Consider the following 19,449-nt stretch of genomic DNA (forward strand, 5'->3'; position numbering starts at 1 on the left):
ATTGTGTTTTTAAATATTTTTTTCATTACCATTTGTTTGTTTTTCATATCTTATATATAAATAAAGCTATTTGATTTTAAAGTTGTATTTATCAGTCTTTCTCTTATTCTGATTTCTTTTCTTAATTCTGAGTTGAAATACATTGTCTCCCTCTTGTCCCATTTTAAATAATTGGGAGGAAAGGTCAAAGCTGAAAACATTACTATTATAAAGTAATTCGCTCATTTATTCCATATTTGTACATGAATTAAAAGCTTGATTCCACATGTAATTAATAATTAAACAGTAAGTTGAATACCTTGCAATTACTTTTTTTGGAAGACCAGACTTTTTGTTAGAAGCAATAGCTTTTCAGATTGATTAATCTTTTACCGACAAGAGTGATCAATAATTTGATCAGGCTGGGTCCGTTTGTGCGCATGGAAATTATTTCATTCATTTCTAATGTTAATCAGATTGCATTGCGCCAAGAGATCGTGAAGTTTATTGTTCATTGAATTAAAGAAGTTGGTAATTCAAGTCACAGTTATAATAATGTGCGAATATAAAGGATTCTCAGCATCAGTTACGGACGAATGGTGCTCCAAAATTCAGTAGTTATGGTCTCTCGTCCTATACATAGTGTAGAGTAGAATTAATGTAATTGTAATAAATAGTTGTAACCAAATAACCACAACGCCAATATATTCAGGATTTTGTCTTTGTTCACAGTGTATGCTTTCGTTGACCACAGCAGTCTCGTAATGTCTGTCTATCCTTCCAAAATGTTTGGAACCGCAGCCCCTCTTGTTGTATTTTGTGCAAGAACTATAATACAAAGGTGAGTTTCAGTTGTCATGTATATTTAATTTGTGTTATTTGTTGGTTTTTTCATAGTAATTATATGTTATATACATTCGTATTTTTGTAATTGACCTTAGTGACATTGATTATGTCAGCAGCATATTAAATAGCTAATATTATTATGTGAGTATAGATTAGATATTAGGATCATTATTGCTGGATGTAAAGATTTGTATCTTAAACTGCGTCAAGGATACAGGACTTCCCTCGTGGAAAAACCTGATGTTTGCGATGTTCTTTATGATGATTTTAGTAATAGACCTTTTATTGTTGACAACTTAGTGTGGTTTGGTAATGACCTTTTGACTCTCATCCTAGATTTGGTTTTGTGTCTTAGCCATTAAGAAATGTTGTTTGGTTGAGATATTACCCATTCTCACCTTAACGGCTTCAAGCAGTATGTTTCTTATTGACGTTCAGTTTTTCATATAGACGGAATTGATTATTAAAATTAATATTCCTAGGAAACACAAATTGATCCTCTATGCTATTCTTGGAGAGATTCTTTAATTTGGAATTATAATGAACTCAGACCAGAACAATTTTTGATTATTTATTGAGATAAATCAAAAGACTGTTAACACGTCATCACACCTCAGACTACGTTTTAACGTTCGAGATTACAGGAACAACAACACATTCAATAATGGAATGTATTTCGAATGCCACTGAAATTCAATTGGAAATTTACATATTTGGAGTTGTGATAAAACTTTTAAGACATGTTGGGATTTAATTCACAAAACTGAAAGTTCGTTTTAAATTTTCACTTTATATTATATGGAAATAAATTATTATTTTGTTTTTGCACATTTATGTTAATTAGTTTAAGATCATAGAGTCATTCTCAAACAATAACGAATTCGTCTAGCTGGGATGCGAGATTATCAACTTTATCTCTAATAATTGTGACATTTAGACGAAGTATTGACACCGCATTGACTTTAATGGTAGGGACATAATTAAAATGTGTGTAACACTCTCGCACGAATGAGGACTTTGACAAAAGGATTATACTCATTATGCCCTAATAAACGATTGTACTGTAGAAAGCTTTCGAAAAATCAAAAGCAATAACACCCTACACAAACAACCACCCCTTAGATTTTGTGAACGGATAATCAAGAGAAATTTTCAGTTAAAATTAAATAGCTCAAATCAAATAAAGTAAATGATGATTCCATGATGTGTTTCTGTGTCAAATTTACCATTTTATTGAGTTCTAGTGCCGTTTATTTAATAGCATGACAGTAAAGAAAGACAAGCCTGTAATACTGAGGTTTTGTAGAAAGATTCAATAGTTTAATATCGGTCACACAAAACAAAGATGTACCGAACACAATGGTAACGAAATGATATGACGTAAGTTAGGTTTTGCTTCGTTTCCTATACAGAACTATTTATAAAAAGAGGAAAAAATACTAATAAAAAATACTAATGTTTGATTTACTTGAGCTAGTATATATATATATATATATATATATATATATATATATATATATATATATATATATATATATATATATGCAGATTCGACCATGAGGAAAAGGGATTGAAATCGGTACCTCTTGCAGACCGCTTTGCATAGATAATATGTGAATGGCACGTGTCATTGTTTTGTTTAGTGAGCGATTTATGCATGGAATATTAAATTCAATGTAAATAGTCATTGAAAGTGGTAAAACAAAATATATGGTAAGCCCACATTTTTGTGGCCCATGTACTGTCCACGGAATGTAAACAAAATCCGTCATGTTATATAATCAACCATTGGGCGACCAATGTGCAGGTGTCGCCGAAAGGTTCTTTATGTATGTGGCTCAAAGGTTGTCGCCTAATTGTATCACATCCAATGAATATTTGCTTTTAATGTCACCAGCCTTACTGAAAGTGGTCGCATAAACAGTGTGGTTTTAAGATAGGCATTTCTGCTGCCGACATTCATCGGATAGTGGTTTATGTGATCACTATATGTATTCGCGATTGAATTAGCGAGGTTGTTGTGGCGTTTAACGCCTAGGCTATACATGGCGGCTAGTATCAATGGTGCAGGAAGAACCAGGGTAAACCCCGGAAAGAATCACCAACCCACTAGAAGCTACTAGCAAACTTTCTCACATACCCACATTGGCCGAACCTGAGACTCAAACCCACGTAGACAGAGGTAAAATGACAATGATCCGTAAAGGTGAGCGCTTTAGACCACTATATTAGCGAGGTAAAACGTTAAGTATCAGTCAAGACTGGACCAATTAATATTATTCAACAGTAGTCTAAATGTGGATTATATAACGTTTAATCTTGATGATAAATTCTTTTCTATAGAGTCTAGATCGCTATAGTGGGGTGATTTTATGACCGATGTGGACGTGATGTTTTTTCTTTCTTTATTAAACTGAATTTATCATTGACTCTTCAGTATTGGATGAAAATGTCTTCTAATCCTTCTAACCCAGTATATAATGTAACATTTTGACCAAAATGCCAAACCTTGTAATTTCAGAAACCAAAAGTTCATTTCACCGTTTTGTTTCCTTAGAAAGCTCAAAATGCATTGTTGGATACTCTGCAAAATTATGTGTACCCAAATCACCATTGTGCTCATCAAAACATCCAGAATAGGATTTAACATTTGCAAATTAGAAACCTCTTCATTCTAATGCATTACTTTTTCAGAGTATACTGAATGAAATACGATCCTCCTTGACAGACGGTTCAAAGGATGCAGACGAAGCTGAAGTTGCAATAGCGACACCTGATGACACCATCTTGGGCCAATTACCGGATAAAACCTCGAGTTTTAGTAAACAAAAACTATAACTATACTCAAACCTTCAGCTATACTGAAAGCTCTAAAATCTACGAACAAATATAATCTTTTCTCTATTAAAAAAGGAGAAAGAATGGACGTCTGGAAACATCATTACCTTCTGACTCAAAGTTCGCATATAACTTCTTGGAATATTGTGGTGGGAGCTAAAGATGAACTTCCCCATCGCAAATCTAAAGATTTTCAAGACTGTCATTAATTCAGAATTAACTGTTAGTTTGTATATGCGTTACAGGCCCTGAGCGCTCGGACCACTGTGAAATATTCCGAAAAAAAAAATAAAAAAAAAAAATAAACAAATAGCGCATTCCGCCGCCAATAAAAAAATAGAACGTATTGTTGTTTTTTTAGCGGCTCGGCGATGCAGTATGCTTTTATTTTAAACACCATCGTTTTCTTTCTTCGGTACTGGTGACGTCACAATTCAGCATCGGAAGATGATCTGGATTCGGAATCCAAGGCCCACGTTAAAACTACTACCAGTCAGAGGGACAATTTCATTTCGCGTTGGAATAAATTGATTAATCTATATTCGGCCGCTAGTGTACATCTACACTCTTCCCGTCGCTGCTGTATAATTTCAAAATCGTCGTTGATTATTTCAACAGAAAGTTGAACAGAGAGACAGTGTTGTTGTAATTTCTCAAGTATAAATAATTGTGCTAATGTTTTCTCTGTTTAATATCCAGTATTCCCATTCCGCATTGAAATCTTTGCTTACTTTTAAATATGTCGACCCTTTAATATTCCAGATATGAAAGAAACATGATGATTTCATGTAATCTGGGAAATCAGGTGTGTACTGATGGCTGCCAGGCCACATTGGTTTAAAGGGTAACGAAAAGTCGTTAAAACAGCTAAATCTGCACTTCAGTTACCCGTTTCCTAATGGAAGATTCCATATACTGATTGAAAATATTGCATAAATCAGCATGTTCGTCAGACTTGGCAAAATATGTGGAATGAAAACACCACAAGCAAACTTTAGAACATCAAATCCATTGCAGGTTACTGGTGTCCCCCAGATATAACAAGCCGGATAAATGCATGTGTGTTGTGCTTATTGCGTATCGGACACATACATGATTCGTGTATACCTCCTGAATAGTGAACCTTCACATGGTGTCCACTAACATTGGAGAAAATTATTGTCGAAGCTTGTCGATTTCCACCCTGTGAGAGATATGCATTTTTACGTGAAATGATTTAATTTTTTTTATTTTCTTATGTTTAGTTATATATTTATTTGGAAGGATTTATCTACCTACGTTTTGTGCAATTCATCTTTATTTTTGGAGGATAGTAACCTTTTCTGGCGCTGCATAGCCACTGTTGTGACGTGTGCTATAAAGCACTACCACATACATACATGCATCCCTTAAAGCTGAATTACATTACAAACATATCAATGTCGGCATAACAAACATGCCGTATTTAACATAACAAAATATCGAAGTTGACAACAACCATATCGAAGCTGAACATATTTGCGATTACTCAGGTGATGACACTTTTCATCATTTGAATCCTTTTTTGTATCTTGTATCTAATGTTGTTGTTTAGAATCTAGGTCACAATGATCAACCGATCAGATGTGTTCACATAAAAAGTTGGTTTCTTCATATATATTTTTTAATCATTTCAACTGTCGGCTCTATATCAGGCATCCGTGGCTTGGGGATCAGCTGACTTCACAGTACTAATGTCAGGTATTTAACAATTGTGTAAATATAAGCAACACAGACAGTACCAGGTGCGGTGGAGACATTTCTCAGTGTTTAAGGATTCAAATCTGTTACCAATGGTAATGTTTGCGACATGAAGTATGTAGACATACATTGGTTCCAGCAATGCCGTAAGTACAACATTGCATACAAGTATATATTAGTTTTAATAGAAAACCTCTCTTTCCTCATATTATCCCACATCCTTCTGTAGGGTCAAGAGCGTAGCACTTTCCACAGTCGTTTTATTTTATGTTTGTAACTTTCTATAATAGCTGATATCGTCCCCAATTTCGGTCAACGGAATCAGGGTTAAATGTTTATTTAGAAGTGAGGTACTTAATCAATCGCGATGAAAATGTGTCTGCTAAGAACGGCCAGTTTAAGTTCTTTTTGGTGGATGTGCATTTTGTTGAAAGGGTATGGGGATTGGTATAAGCAATCATGGGTGTTGATTTTGCATCCCGGAAACGCGGGTTTTAATCAAAGAACGGTGGCGTATGAAAGCACAGTTATCTAATCTATATGGTAATATATTTTCTCCACAGCATTAGATTACCATAAGTTTTTAGGGTTACCTTAGACACTATTTCTACGAACACAACGTTTACATTGTGATTCAAACCCAGCAGTAATACATATGTCATGCTGAATAATTCAATGCAAATTGTGGATAAATGGCGTAATGATAAAAAAGGACATAACTGATGAGGAAAGTGTATTGCCTAACTAAAGAATGACAGTGATTAAACGTGTAGTCTTTGAACACGGAGGGGCTGTATTATTTTACGCAAAGATTGGAAATATATGACGGAACAGATTAATCATTCTTACAAAGAATCAACAATAAAATAATAAATTCTTGATCGTGATATTTTGTTACCGGATATTCAAATAACCAGAGGCCAAAGAAAAAGCTGTCGGAGCCCATTGTGTTTAGTGTGTCACGTGATGAATTCTTGAGAGCTTCATGATAAATAATAATAATAATAATAATAATAATAATATTATTATTATTATTATTATTATTGCTACAAAGTGACTCTTATTGTTTGTGAATACACTGTGAATTCAAGTGGGTATGCAGTAGGATTTTCAGGTTCCTTTCCATAAGAGTTTTTTGCTTTTTTGACCTTTACCCTTCTTTGCATTTCGAAAGCATGTCTTCCAAGTCCATATCTCGACGTAGTTCACTTTTTTTTACTGATAAATTTGGTTGCATCTGCACAAAAAGTTTACATTCGTTTCAACACTAATGTCAGTGAATAATATTTACAGAAAACAAAATACAGAAGAAAATATGCAAACATCAAAATTGAAAAGCAAAAAACAAGGAATTAGTGTTTTGTATACATCAGTTATATATTTGTAAGCGCAAGAAACCTTACAATATTGCATATGTGGAAAAAAGTTGAATCTTTTCAAAATACCACACCTCAATTTCTTTAATCTGTCTGTATCTCTGTCTGTTTATGTACCTAACTAGCGACCGAAGCATTTACCTTAAGAGTCGTTCTGACATTTTAATCACATTTACGATTTTAAAAAGTCGATTATATATTTATATATATATATATATATATATATATATATATATATATATATATATATATATATATATATATATATATATTGTGCTGGAAACGTTTTTATCACTGTATTGTATGCCTTTTCAAAAGTTTTCTTAGTTTACCTTAATGCAAGTCTTGATAAAAACTTAGACATAAGGAAAATACTATACGTATTGTACGGATATGACTAAAGGGATAGTGGCACATTGCTAGCAGGAACCCATGCCGATAAACCATTTTTTTCAGGAGGAAATTTGCGGATGGATGCCATGGTTAATGTAAGAAACGCTGCAAGTTCAGGTAGGACCATCTTCGTGTTCATAAAAAGTCTTTGGAAGAAATCTCCCTGTCAGTAAAACCATCTATTCGGAAGACCAAGAGATCGTATCTTAAGACAGTCACCATGCAGAACCAAATGCATATAATTGTAAGTCTTTAAGCGAAGATCCAGTGTCGAAGGAACTATCCCTGCGGGAGGATTAGCTACAAAGAAGATTTTTGTCTAGGATAAGAAGTCTTTTGGGGACAAGGATGGATGTGTCAGGATGCTCATCCACTCAGGATTGATAACGACAGTAAGTATTTTATGATGCCTGTCTTGGCAACGAAATTGTAGGTCGGATCAAGCATGCCTTCGGTTGGGATCAGCCAGGCATCATAAAGCACATTTACGAATGAGATATACTGGAATGACCATTTTACTGGAAGGAGGCGTCAAACCAAAATGCTATAGATAGCCAATCTGAAGACCGTATTTGAAATCAAATGAGAACCATTTTATTTAAGGACAAAAATGAAGACATTCGGAATGAGTAATGGTAACAATATTTGTGAATAAATGAATAAGCGTTGAAATATGAATCAGTAATTCAAGTCTAAGGCTAAGACAGTATATTTTCAATTTGAAGCCCAAACTACAAGTATAGTAACTCATCTGGAGGTGTTACTGTTATGTTACAAAACCACCAAAGTTAAATAAAGTTTTTTGTATCCTGCATCTCAAAACCGGTGGGACTAGAATAATGGTTAGTTAGGTCAAAGACCCAATATTTCATTAACGGAAACTGTAATTCTAGTGCTTGTTTACCAATAGCCCAACAATCGGGCCTACACACACACACACACACACACACACACACACATATATATATATATATATATATATATATATATATATATATATATATATATATATATATATATATATATATATATATAGTCAGGGAACTATATATTATGAAATGAGATCATAACTCAACATAGCATGTATGTGTCCTAAATCGGAATAACTTATTAATGTCTAACACAAATATTATATACAAAGTAAAATCATAATCTTTTCAGCACGAGCTTCTTGCATTCTACTTGGAACCTCATATCCATGACATGATAAAGAAACGGGTTTAGCATGAAGTTTATCGCATACGTTCTAACGAAGAGCTGATAGAACACAGTGCTTGTATTGTCCAGTGTTTCTATGAATGTTTTGTCGAAATACGTCAGTAGTTCCAGAGAAAGATATGGAGCGAAGCTTAGCACAAAGAAGGTTGTGGCAACAAGGAGAATCCTTGATATGCGTGTGGACTTTTCCCTGCCTGTTTGCTTTTTCACCTTGTTCCCTTTGCTTCCTTCACTGATGTATTTTCCAGGATAACCAGCGCATTTTGAATCTTCGTGAGTGTTGTGTTGAGTTTCAGCTATAGGTCTTAATGAAGACATTTCTGGAAAGCTTGTATCCGTTGTGCAGGTCCACAAACTCATTTCTGTAGCTTCTGATAAAGCATGTGGTTTTAACGAACGTGTATGCTTCCTTATTTGACGACATACCAATGTATTGAAGAGAGACATTAATGCGGTTGCGATAGTGAAAAGAGCATACAGAAAAATAATGTGGCCGTTGGGGAAAAGCGTATCGTTGTAGATATCATCAGGAAAACGTTGCGTTCCGTTTATATTTGCAATGCCCGTTCGTACGGTGTTTTTTCCATAGAGAATCAAACTAGGAACAGAGAAGATGACACTTAGGAACACAATGATCCCAAACAAACGTTGCACCGAGCTTGTGGAAAACTGGTTTCCATATGGTCTGCATATCCGTCTGTATCTATCGAAGGCAATCACGAGTAGGACCAGTGCTGACACGAACGTATTTGTGAAGGTGTATGGATGGGTTAAATGTCCTATCATAAATGGATAGCATATTATGCAAAATGTGATATCCGCCAAAGCGAGAAAGGTTGTACAAAATCTGTGGGTGGAGTTTCGCAGCGTCAGTACGATGATCTTGACATAAAGAACGAGTGCATTGCCGACGATGCCCACCACCATGGCGGCTGAAATAAATACAATTACTGGAACTAACAGCTGTATCTCTCTCTCTCATTCAGATCATCCAATGTCCAGTTCGCTCATTCTGGGAGATCTTTCAGAGGTGTAAACATTGCAAAGATTATCAGATTAGATATATCACTGGCTTTCATTGGCTTTGAAGTTTCAATGCAGAATCATTGTAAAACTTTGTCCCAACTTTTTTATATTGTAAACCAAGGTGCTCACATTTCTTCTGCATGGCCGAGTCTCTCTCTCTTACTGAATCGAGAAAAAAGAAAACAAAATCTAAGTGAACAACCGTTTTTGATGACTCCTGAGATAAAAAAAAAAACAAAACTACTTCAATCAATGTTGTTTATACAAAGTCAATATTAGAATCCATTTCGCATGCTCTGAACATGCCTTATAATTTAATCAAACCGGTTTGAGCTGGTTCTACAGATGCAACTGGGCGAATCAAAAAGATGCAAAATTTAGACATTGGAATTATATGTGTCGGTATTGTGTGGAACCTTATATTTATGCTTATGTCAAGTCTCGCCAAGCTCTAATATTCCGTGCTTAAATACGCCTCCAGACATTGCTTTGCAAAACAGAAAATACGGGATTTGTTTTGGTTTTCAAATCAGACATCAAAAGCTTCGAAATTGTGTCTTTTGAATGACATAACGCATGGACAAGGTGTCACTGAATGATAAAGCTGACTTGAAACGGGTTTTCTTTTCAACAAAGGACAATTAAGTTTCCAGTTATGTTGATGGATATGCATCTATTGCTATTTTTACTGAATTCAAATATAGATCAAAATCAGACCAAATGACCCAGCATGTAGATTTTATTTGATTATCAACTTTTTTACCTTTATCTCTCAATATATATATATATATATATATATATATATATATATATATATATATATATATATATATATATATATATATATATATTGCACCTTATTTTCATACTCATCCTCTGATGGAGAATGCACTGAATGGAAAATGAAATGAGTTCGTAGCCTCGCAGAGTTAACTTTGTCAGGTTACCGCCTCTGTCATGTCTTAGATAACTTACCCATTACAACGGATACCCATTTTAAGAACTCCTGGCACTTACTTTTAATCTTCGTTTAAAATTACAAAACGTCTGCGAAAAAAAACCATCATGGGAATGCAGGGCCATGTACTTAATTATGTTTACTTCCGCATTGTACAATTCATACCCTTGTTTACGTCCATCGAAATTCTGTCATTCTATCGTGTCATGTATATAGATTGCGTGGAGCGTAGAAGCAATGATCTCGACAGTCCTATTCATTTCTCGTATCAAGTGTTATCAGCAAATAGAACCTTTTGTATTATGACACGTCCTGATGTTGAGTATCTTTCAGTAACTAAAAAGGGTGGCTGACAGAGAATGAACAGGTACACATCACATTACGTTTTTGTTACATGGGTTATATTTAACGTGTTATGGTTAGTACACATGCACTAGCTCCACAGCCAACACAAGCAAAGCCTGTGGACAAATCGTGCTATACCTACCCTATTTAAGAGAGTGGACACGAGAGCAGCATCTGTCATCAACTCCAATGTCTTACTCTCTGCCTCGGCACCATCTTTGTATATATATATATATATATATATATATATATATATATATATATATATATATATATATAGAGAGAGAGAGAGAGAGAGAGAGAGATATATATATATATATATATATAGAGAGAGAGAGAGAGAGAGAGAGAGAGAGTATTGCATGAGAAGCATATAATCTTTTTATGAATTGTGTTTTAACAAAATAATGTGATATGTACTATAAAACACATTATTTCATAATTTATCCCGTTGAATGACCAAAGCGTGTAATAGATAAACGTAGTTGAACGTTTATGTTATGAAACTTATTGACCTTCTTGGGCATTAGTTTGAAGTGATCTGAAGCTCATAATGTGCAGTTGATCATTGTGTTGTATCTATTAACATACGCACAGCTCAATGCTACCCCTGAAGCACATGCGACATTATTAAATGTACAGTAAATGTACAGTAGATGTACAGTAAATGTACAGTAGATGTACAATAGATTCCTGTGCTGTCAAACAACACAACTTGTATGTGCAGAAGAAAGATCTTTTTTTTTTCTTCATGAAGCAATGAAATAATAAGATTCCAATGCTGCGGTGTTAGAGGGCTTGAAGAGGGCACTAAGGAGGATAGGCGAATCGGTGTTAGAGGGCTTGAAGAAGGCACTAAGGAGAATGGGCGATACGGTGTTAGAGGGCTTGAAGAGGGCACAAAGGAGAATAGGTGATACGGTGTTAGAGGGCTTGAAGAGGGCACTAAGGAGGATAGGTGATACGGTGTTAGAGGGCTTGAAGAGGGCACTAAGGAGGATAGGTGATACGGTGTTAGAGGGCTTGAAGAGGGCACTAAGGAGGATAGGTGATACGGTGTTAGAGGGCTTGAAGAGGGCACTAAGGAGGATAGGTGATACGGTGTTAGAGGGCTTGAAGAGGGCACTAAGGAGGATAGGTGATACGGTGTTAGAGGGCTTGAAGAGGGCACTAAGGAGGATAGGCGATACGGTGTGAGAGGGCTTGAATATGGCGCTAAAGAGGATTTGCGATACGGTGTTAGAGGGCTTGAAGAGGGCACTAAGGAGGATACTGGTGTATCCATCACATGCATAGCAACAGACTGGCATGTACAGATAAAGCGTTACCTACGAGGGGAACAGAAGACGATTAGCCACTGGCACGATGAATGTAATGTTGTTAAAGGTCGCTTTGAGTAAATTAAATGAATGTGTTTGAAAAAATAACAAATACGTTTAAGACATACCTTTTAATTTTTGGACAGTACGAAGATAAGTGTATGCATGTATGGTCGATTCGCCCACCCCACGCAGGCCATGTCTTGTCCAGTACTTTTAGTTCACATGATAATATTTTAATTTATTCTAAGGATGCATTTAAAGAGCGAAGGAATCAAAAAAGGGTACAGCATTTAAGACAAGAAAAGCTGAACCATATAAATGAAATCACGTGTATGAGGTATTTCAAACTGCTGCGTGTTTATATATGGATTATATAATGGTAGTGAACCACACGATGAGTAAAAGCATTGTTTGTACAAGCTGCGTCAGTTAGTAACAAAGAGGTTTGGTCATAAATACTGATAACACAAATCTGTGTCTAATAGCAATCATCAAAGAATTACTGAAAAACTGAACGTGTCAGACGAAGGAAAGAGGTTGACAAATCTTCTTTTACACGTGGATGACTTGGTAAGAGAAATCATGCAATCCTTTGACGCAATATGAACTATGTTGATGCATGTTTTAGTAAGTCACATAAATGTAGATTATGAGTAGTATATGGGGTCACCCTAGCGTCAAGTGGACTTACCATGCAAAAACAGTCGATTTACTCTGGCGTCAAGGGGAATTTAACATGGGAAATTTTAACATGGATGGAACTGTAGAGCGTCAAGGGGAATTGAACATGGAAATTGAACAGGACCGGTACTTTAACGTCAATGGGACTTTAACGCTAAAATATGGGGATTGCACTTTGTCGTAAATGGAAATTGAACATGGGAATGTCACCTGGATGTCAATGGGAATTGAACTTTGGGTGACGTCATGAGGTTTATAGGGTCAAAACATTTTATAGGGATTTTAATGTATTTGTAAGGACAAAGGGTAGATAGGGACAAACATACAAATACACATTTAAACACACAGAAAAGACGACAGAAATGTTCTAAAACAAACCTCACAGAGAGAATAGAGGCTCAAAAAAGAAAAGTCTATTGTATGGGTTCAAAACATTTATTCAAGTATATACATGGGCTCTCTGGCCTGTGCTTTGGTCTAAGCACTATCCATTTAATACATAAACATTTCTACATCAAACAGACCTATTTACTAGTTATTTAGTTCTTGGCTCTAGTAAACCTGTTTAGATTTAATGTTCATTTATAAGAAAAAGCTAACACAAAACAAGTAACATGCAATCAAATAGGACAAAGTTCATGTTTCTCTCTCTCTATTCGTCTCACACGTTGTTAAAAATCTGGTCAGCTAGCACTTGTGTCCCAGCGTAGATATTTCCCATCACTTAATCCGTTTCATTCATAAATCGGCTGTTATATCCATCGTGCTAGGTACACTTATCAGTAAGCAGATCAAGTGCAGTCATCGTCTTCTTCCCATGGAGGTACAATGTATACCATATGAATGGTTACTTTTCCTTCGTTAATGTCAAATTTTCCTCTAATCGACTGCACGTCTTCAATAGCCCTAAAAAGTTTGGACGAAGTTATTTCTGCAGGTGTGCTAAATCCGAGACATACAGGTGAGTTCAAACTGTCGCGATACATAGATAGGCTCAAACGACATCGATCTTTGACTTGGCAATGACATTTGAGTTCCTCTAACAGTGAGTCAAGTAGGTCCGTAATGAAACCTGCTACTTCCTCGGCTGAAATGTCAGACGCGAAGTCTCTAAATTTCACCGTGTAGGTGTAAGTTGTCGTTCTAAATTTTCTTGAGGTCGCTGTCTGAGTCATTTGGATACTAAAATACTCCTGTAGGTCTACTGAATCCTTTCCCTTCTTGGACGCACTTTGCTGTGACGGTATGGTAGTGAAAGAGGTCAGTGATGTTTGTTCCTTCTCTTTTTTCATCTGCGTAGAGTGATTCATCTTTCTCGTTGCTTGTCCTCGCAATGAAGTGTCGTTCTTGGAAGTCGTCCCTTTTTATACTGGGTGATATCAGTATGTCCATAAGGTAAAGTTTCGTGGTCTGGAAGTTTCACTAGCTGCACGTAGTTTGTCATGGCGTTAGTACATAAATAACTAAGATGTGTTACTGCATTGGTGATGTGATAGTGAGGCAAAGAATCACACCCGAGTTTCTCGTTGGACTTGAGTCTTACGCTCTATACTAGCTGTTTGAAGGGATTCATTTTTTCTCAATTGGTCTTAGTAGTGACAATGAACTGTTGGTCTTGGACGTTGTCCTTTTTTATATGCTGACCAATATTGATGTGACCGTACGGCAAAGTAAAATGGTTGGGAAGTCGCACTCGCTTCTGGTACACGATTTGATAGACTTTTTCCAAGGGTCGACTGACGATGTGGTGAGTGGGTAAACGTACAATCTTGTTCGGCTGGTAGGTGGTCACTTTAAAGTTTGCATCCTCTCCAGACTGCAAGGCTTCTTTCAATACGCCAAAGTTGACCACACGACTGGTACGATAATTCAGAGTCAATCCTTTCACTTTACACTCTGTGTGCACTTCTCCTTGTGGGTCCCGGTATGCGTAGCCGTAATTTTTAGGACCGCCACTCGCGAAACTTAGAATCTTGTCGTCAGGATGTTCGACTGTCCAGGCTCCTAAACGGTCTCCTTCGATGTTAGGGTGTTGCTGACCCGGTCGATCGATGTAGATGCAACTGTCCGTGTCAAAGTACAGGACGCGATCCCCTAACAGTTCTAAAGCTTCGTACAATTTTAAGCGAGCATGAGCTGTCACGTAAGCCGCAATGATGACATTTCCAAAAGGGTCGTCTTGTACAAAGTCCAGATCTTCTTCGTAATTGACCAAGATTAAATTCTCTCGAACGACGTCCACGTGTTTCATGTATTTGGTTTTGTCGTGAATCATCTGGAAGTAGCGGCAAGGTTCTGTCAAATATTCCGTCTTGGGTAAACAAGTTGTGCCATTTTACCCCACAAGCAATTTAACATCACTTTGGCAAACGATCGCCTGCCTTCGTTTTTCTCGATGTGGTCTAAAGTGATGCCTTCTTGTTCCCGGTATTTCTCTTTGAATTTTATTTGGTCTTCGGGAGTGTGACACCAGGAAGGATAGCCGCTGGCTTCTTGCTTCAGTTTCAAAAAGGCATCCACGTTGTCTGCGAAAATGCCTTTCTGAGTAGGGTCACCCTTGTGGTATTGTTGTGTCTTGGGAAAGTGGCAAATTTCGTACACTTCTAACAGTTGGTGTCCCATGTCCATAGCTTTGAACAATTCTACGCTGACCCAGGTTCCCGTCAAGGCCCGTTCTTCCTGGGTGTGCTGACAAGGCTGATCTTGGTTGCACGTTTCGGCACAAGTACGGTACAAGGGAAACATCAGTTTGCCTTGACAATGGTGAGGTAAGACGGGATGGTATAGGTTCGTGGGAGGCAAAACTTTGCACTTGATCAAGCCTTCGTATTGTCGAATGTTGACCAGGTCGATGTGTTCCGTCAGCAATCGCGGGTGCCCTGTAGGAAAGTGACAATATTTGCACACGTAGGGATACAGCGAACACACATCCAAGTATTTGATTTCTTCTCCTTTCTCTTCGTCGGCTTGGTACAGCAAACAGGTGGCATTGGTCCTTCCTCCGTACAAACTATCCCTCGGGTTCAGGGGGTCCATCAGCTTGTAACTTTCCACGACACGTTTAAACTCGGGATCGATTTTCAAACGGTGATCGTATTCGTGTTCCCACATTTCCACCACTTGGTATCCTTGCTGTTCTAACTTCAAGCGTCGCTGACAAGTGTCCTGGTACAGGTCTTCCATGGTCCGTTGTAAAAACTGATTTTTAGTGTCACGGTCAGGGTAGCAGACGGGACATCCGTGAAATAAGCAACCGTTAAACTCATACACGATCTTGGGGTTTTTTAAGTCGCAGCCATCGACCGAATACGTTCCGATGGTCCTTTCGCCTCCTCCGTTGCGGGCATGCTGAATCCATTTGCCTTCCTTGTCGCACAAGTAATGTAACCAGCGTAGGGCTTTGACCGAGTATTGACGCTTGACATAGTTGGTCGTTTGAGGACTGATGACAGCCACGGTCTTTTGAGGCATGAATCGTTGGCGGTACACTAAGGAACACGCTTTGGCAATGGTGCAAGCTTCTTTCAAAGGATCGACCCCTCCGTGTTCCATGAACAGTTCTCGAAATTTTCCACAGCAACGTCGTAAAATGTCCACGTCGGAACGACAATACTTTAGCATTTCTTCCTGAAAGTCGAAAGGGTCCGAGGCGTGAGCCTGGTACCAAGCGTAGAAATCTTCTCGTTGTTCGGTACGCATGTTGTCGGGGTCGTAATAGTGAGCCTCAGGCAAATGGGGTAGAACGGCATGTTGATTGGCTTCCGTATTGAAAAAGTGTGGAAAGTACCCTTTAGCCATTTCTGTCATTCCAAACGTTTTAGGCATTCGACTCAAAGGCATGGCCAAGTAACTCATCGAATCGTTAAACTGCACTTGTCCCACTTGCATGAAAATGATTTTGGCTCCGTTCAAAGTGACTTTAGGACGTTCGGTGCCATGTTCCGTATAGTACCTCAAAAGAAACTGTCCATCGTATCCGGAGAAATTGTGAGCCATCACTGTGGCATGGCGATGACAATCTCGGTAACGTTCGATGTCCTCTTTGCTCCATGTCTTGTCGATGGGGTCTAAGACCCATTTGGCAAAATCGTCTAGCGTCTTTGGTCCTCGAAAGATTTTTTCACGCCCTCCAGGAATTTTGCTGCAGTGAGGGCAATAACTGAAGATAGGTTCTTGAATACACTTCTCGCACGCTTGATGAGCCACGCAGAAATTAGGAATGTGAATGCCAGTCTCTTGCATGCATTCGAAATCGAAAAAGATGAAATTGCCTTTCTTCTTGTGACCGTCCTCTTTCTCTGGTGGGGGTTGGTATTTTTGCACGTAACATTGGTGTTCCAAGTCCACGATGTGGTGACAAATGTGACATTTTTTCTTTCCTGAACATACGTGTGCCTTGACACTATTGGTACGTATGACTTGTCCACACGCGGGGCACAATCTCAGCAGTTGACAAGCGCATTTCTTCTGTGAACCTTGCGTCTTCAAATGTTGTTGGTAACAGGTAGGGCTGACAAACGTGCGCAGACAAGTGGAACAAGGCACTGGTCCTTCGCTCAGACAGGGTTGAGAGGCCAAACATCCTGAGCATTTCCATCCACAATGTTTGTGTTGCTCTCGATTATTATAACCATGGTCACATTTCTCACAATAATAAACATATCCCAGGAATCCAGTGATACTGGTAATGGTATCGAAATGTTCATCGTGATGATAAAGGTGAATGTATTTTCTGTCCTTAAAATCTTGGCCTCGAAACAACAGAGACCCGCGCATTTCTTGAGGGTGCACTTTCAAGGTGTAGCGTGGAGCTAGGGCATCTTGCAATTTTTGCATCTCAGGAATGCCACAGGGTGTGTCTTTGGACAGTCCGGCTTGTTGTAACAGGAGTTCTGCTTCATTTCGTTGTTTGGCTCGGTCGGATTGTTGAATAGTTTTCCAGGTTCTTTTCCATTCTACCGTGTCGTTCTTGTTGGCATAGGTTCGTCCCACCACGATGGCACGGGCTAAACACATCTGGTCATGAGGGTTGTTAATTCGAACGAGACTTGTTTTGGTGTTGCGAAGGTCGTCCACCAATAAGACCTTTTTGCGTCCTGTCCCTTGAGGAAGAGAAACGTGAGCCATTTTCAGTGTGGCTTTACCATCGGTGATGTCAAACTTGTCATTGGATTGTTGCACCTGTTGTATCTTGTCCATGACTTTGGAAGGGGTCAGTTCTGCGGGTCTGCTAAACTCGATCCAAACAGGGGATTTCAAGCTGTCGTGTTGTATGGATAGTGTCAAGCGATCGTCTTCTTTGGGTTGACATTGTCGCTTGAGTGTGGTGAGCAAAGAATCCCACATCTCGGTGATGAACCCTTCTGCTTTCTCCAACGGTACGTCGGACTTGAAATCTTTAAACTTCACCGTGTAGGTGTAAACCGTGGTTCTAAATTTTCTAGAGGAGCGCTTTTCCGTCTCGCGAATGTGATAGTACTTTTCAGGGTTGACTGGTGAACTTTGGTTTGGAGTAGACTCTCTCTGTCTGGTCGCAGACGTGGAAGGTGTTGGTTCAGGTTCGCTCATGTCTCCTATTTGAGCGAATACTTCTTTTCGTGTGTGAGGCGATACGTCACTTCGCTGCCTCTTACGTTCTTCTTCTCTCTCACTGAAATCGTGCGATCGTTTCATCTCGATTGCTGATTCAGAAATGATTTAACCAAGTTCATTCTTTCCATATATACCCTCTCTACCTCTCGTTGTGACAATGACTTGGTATATTTCACAAGGCAAGTGAAAGCCAAGCATATAGGAACCCAACGACAGCGTTGCGTCTTAAACACCTCATGCATCTTGACGACCCTTCCATTCAAACCCTACCACGAAAGAAAATAGTTGCAAGAAAAATAAAACAGTTGGTGTCTTCAAGAGAGCTAGAGACGGCACTGTGTCGCTGGGACACGTACGTACGTACTCCAGAAAACTACGCTACTCGACAACGTGAGTGTGCTTGTCAAAATGTTTGAATAAGATTAAAAATGTTTGTCAGTTTCAAAACGCGAACCAGTACTGTGTCCGTTTAATATCTGATGTGGCAAGAAGAAATGGTACAATAGGCAACAAAGGGTTTGTACGTTTACACTCCAGTCTGTCTGTACTGCAATGGTAACAGCGCTCTTGCGTTGGCATTATTTTGCCACACTACCTTTTAAATAAAACAATGCATCACTCATCATAAACGATTTCATTGGCTATACTTATTTTCTTACCGCTTTCGCTTCGAATTGACTTCAGTACCATTTCGCACAGCGACAAGATCGGACGTATTTTTTTATTCTGCGGCTGGTCGCTACTCTACTTGCCCTGAATTTACAACCAAACAATGTGTTACACATTGTAAGTGACTTCATTGGTCAGTCGATATTTTCCACCGCCTTAGCTTCAAATTGGTTTCACTTGTTATTCGCACCGTGAGATGATCAGACACGTTTTTCTGTACCTGACCATTAGTCACTTCACAGGCAATAAAACTAAAACACAAATGATCACGCCATGAGCGGCTGTGGTCACTCTTTAATTACATGCGTCTTCAGTTCACTCTTGTGATATTTTTTGTAAAGGGTGCATTTTTTCTATGGATGTGATTGTGTTATGTTCTATATGTTCTTTTATGTTTTCAGTGATTTTACTTTATATCTATATTTTAATTTAGATGTATAGACTATGTAGTCTGAAATAAAGAATTCTTATCTTATCTTATGTAAAT

Source organism: Sinohyriopsis cumingii, chromosome 14 (genome assembly GCF_028554795.1).
Source record: "Sinohyriopsis cumingii isolate HCF-2022 chromosome 14, ASM2855479v2, whole genome shotgun sequence".
NCBI lineage: Eukaryota > Metazoa > Mollusca > Bivalvia > Unionida > Unionidae > Sinohyriopsis > Sinohyriopsis cumingii.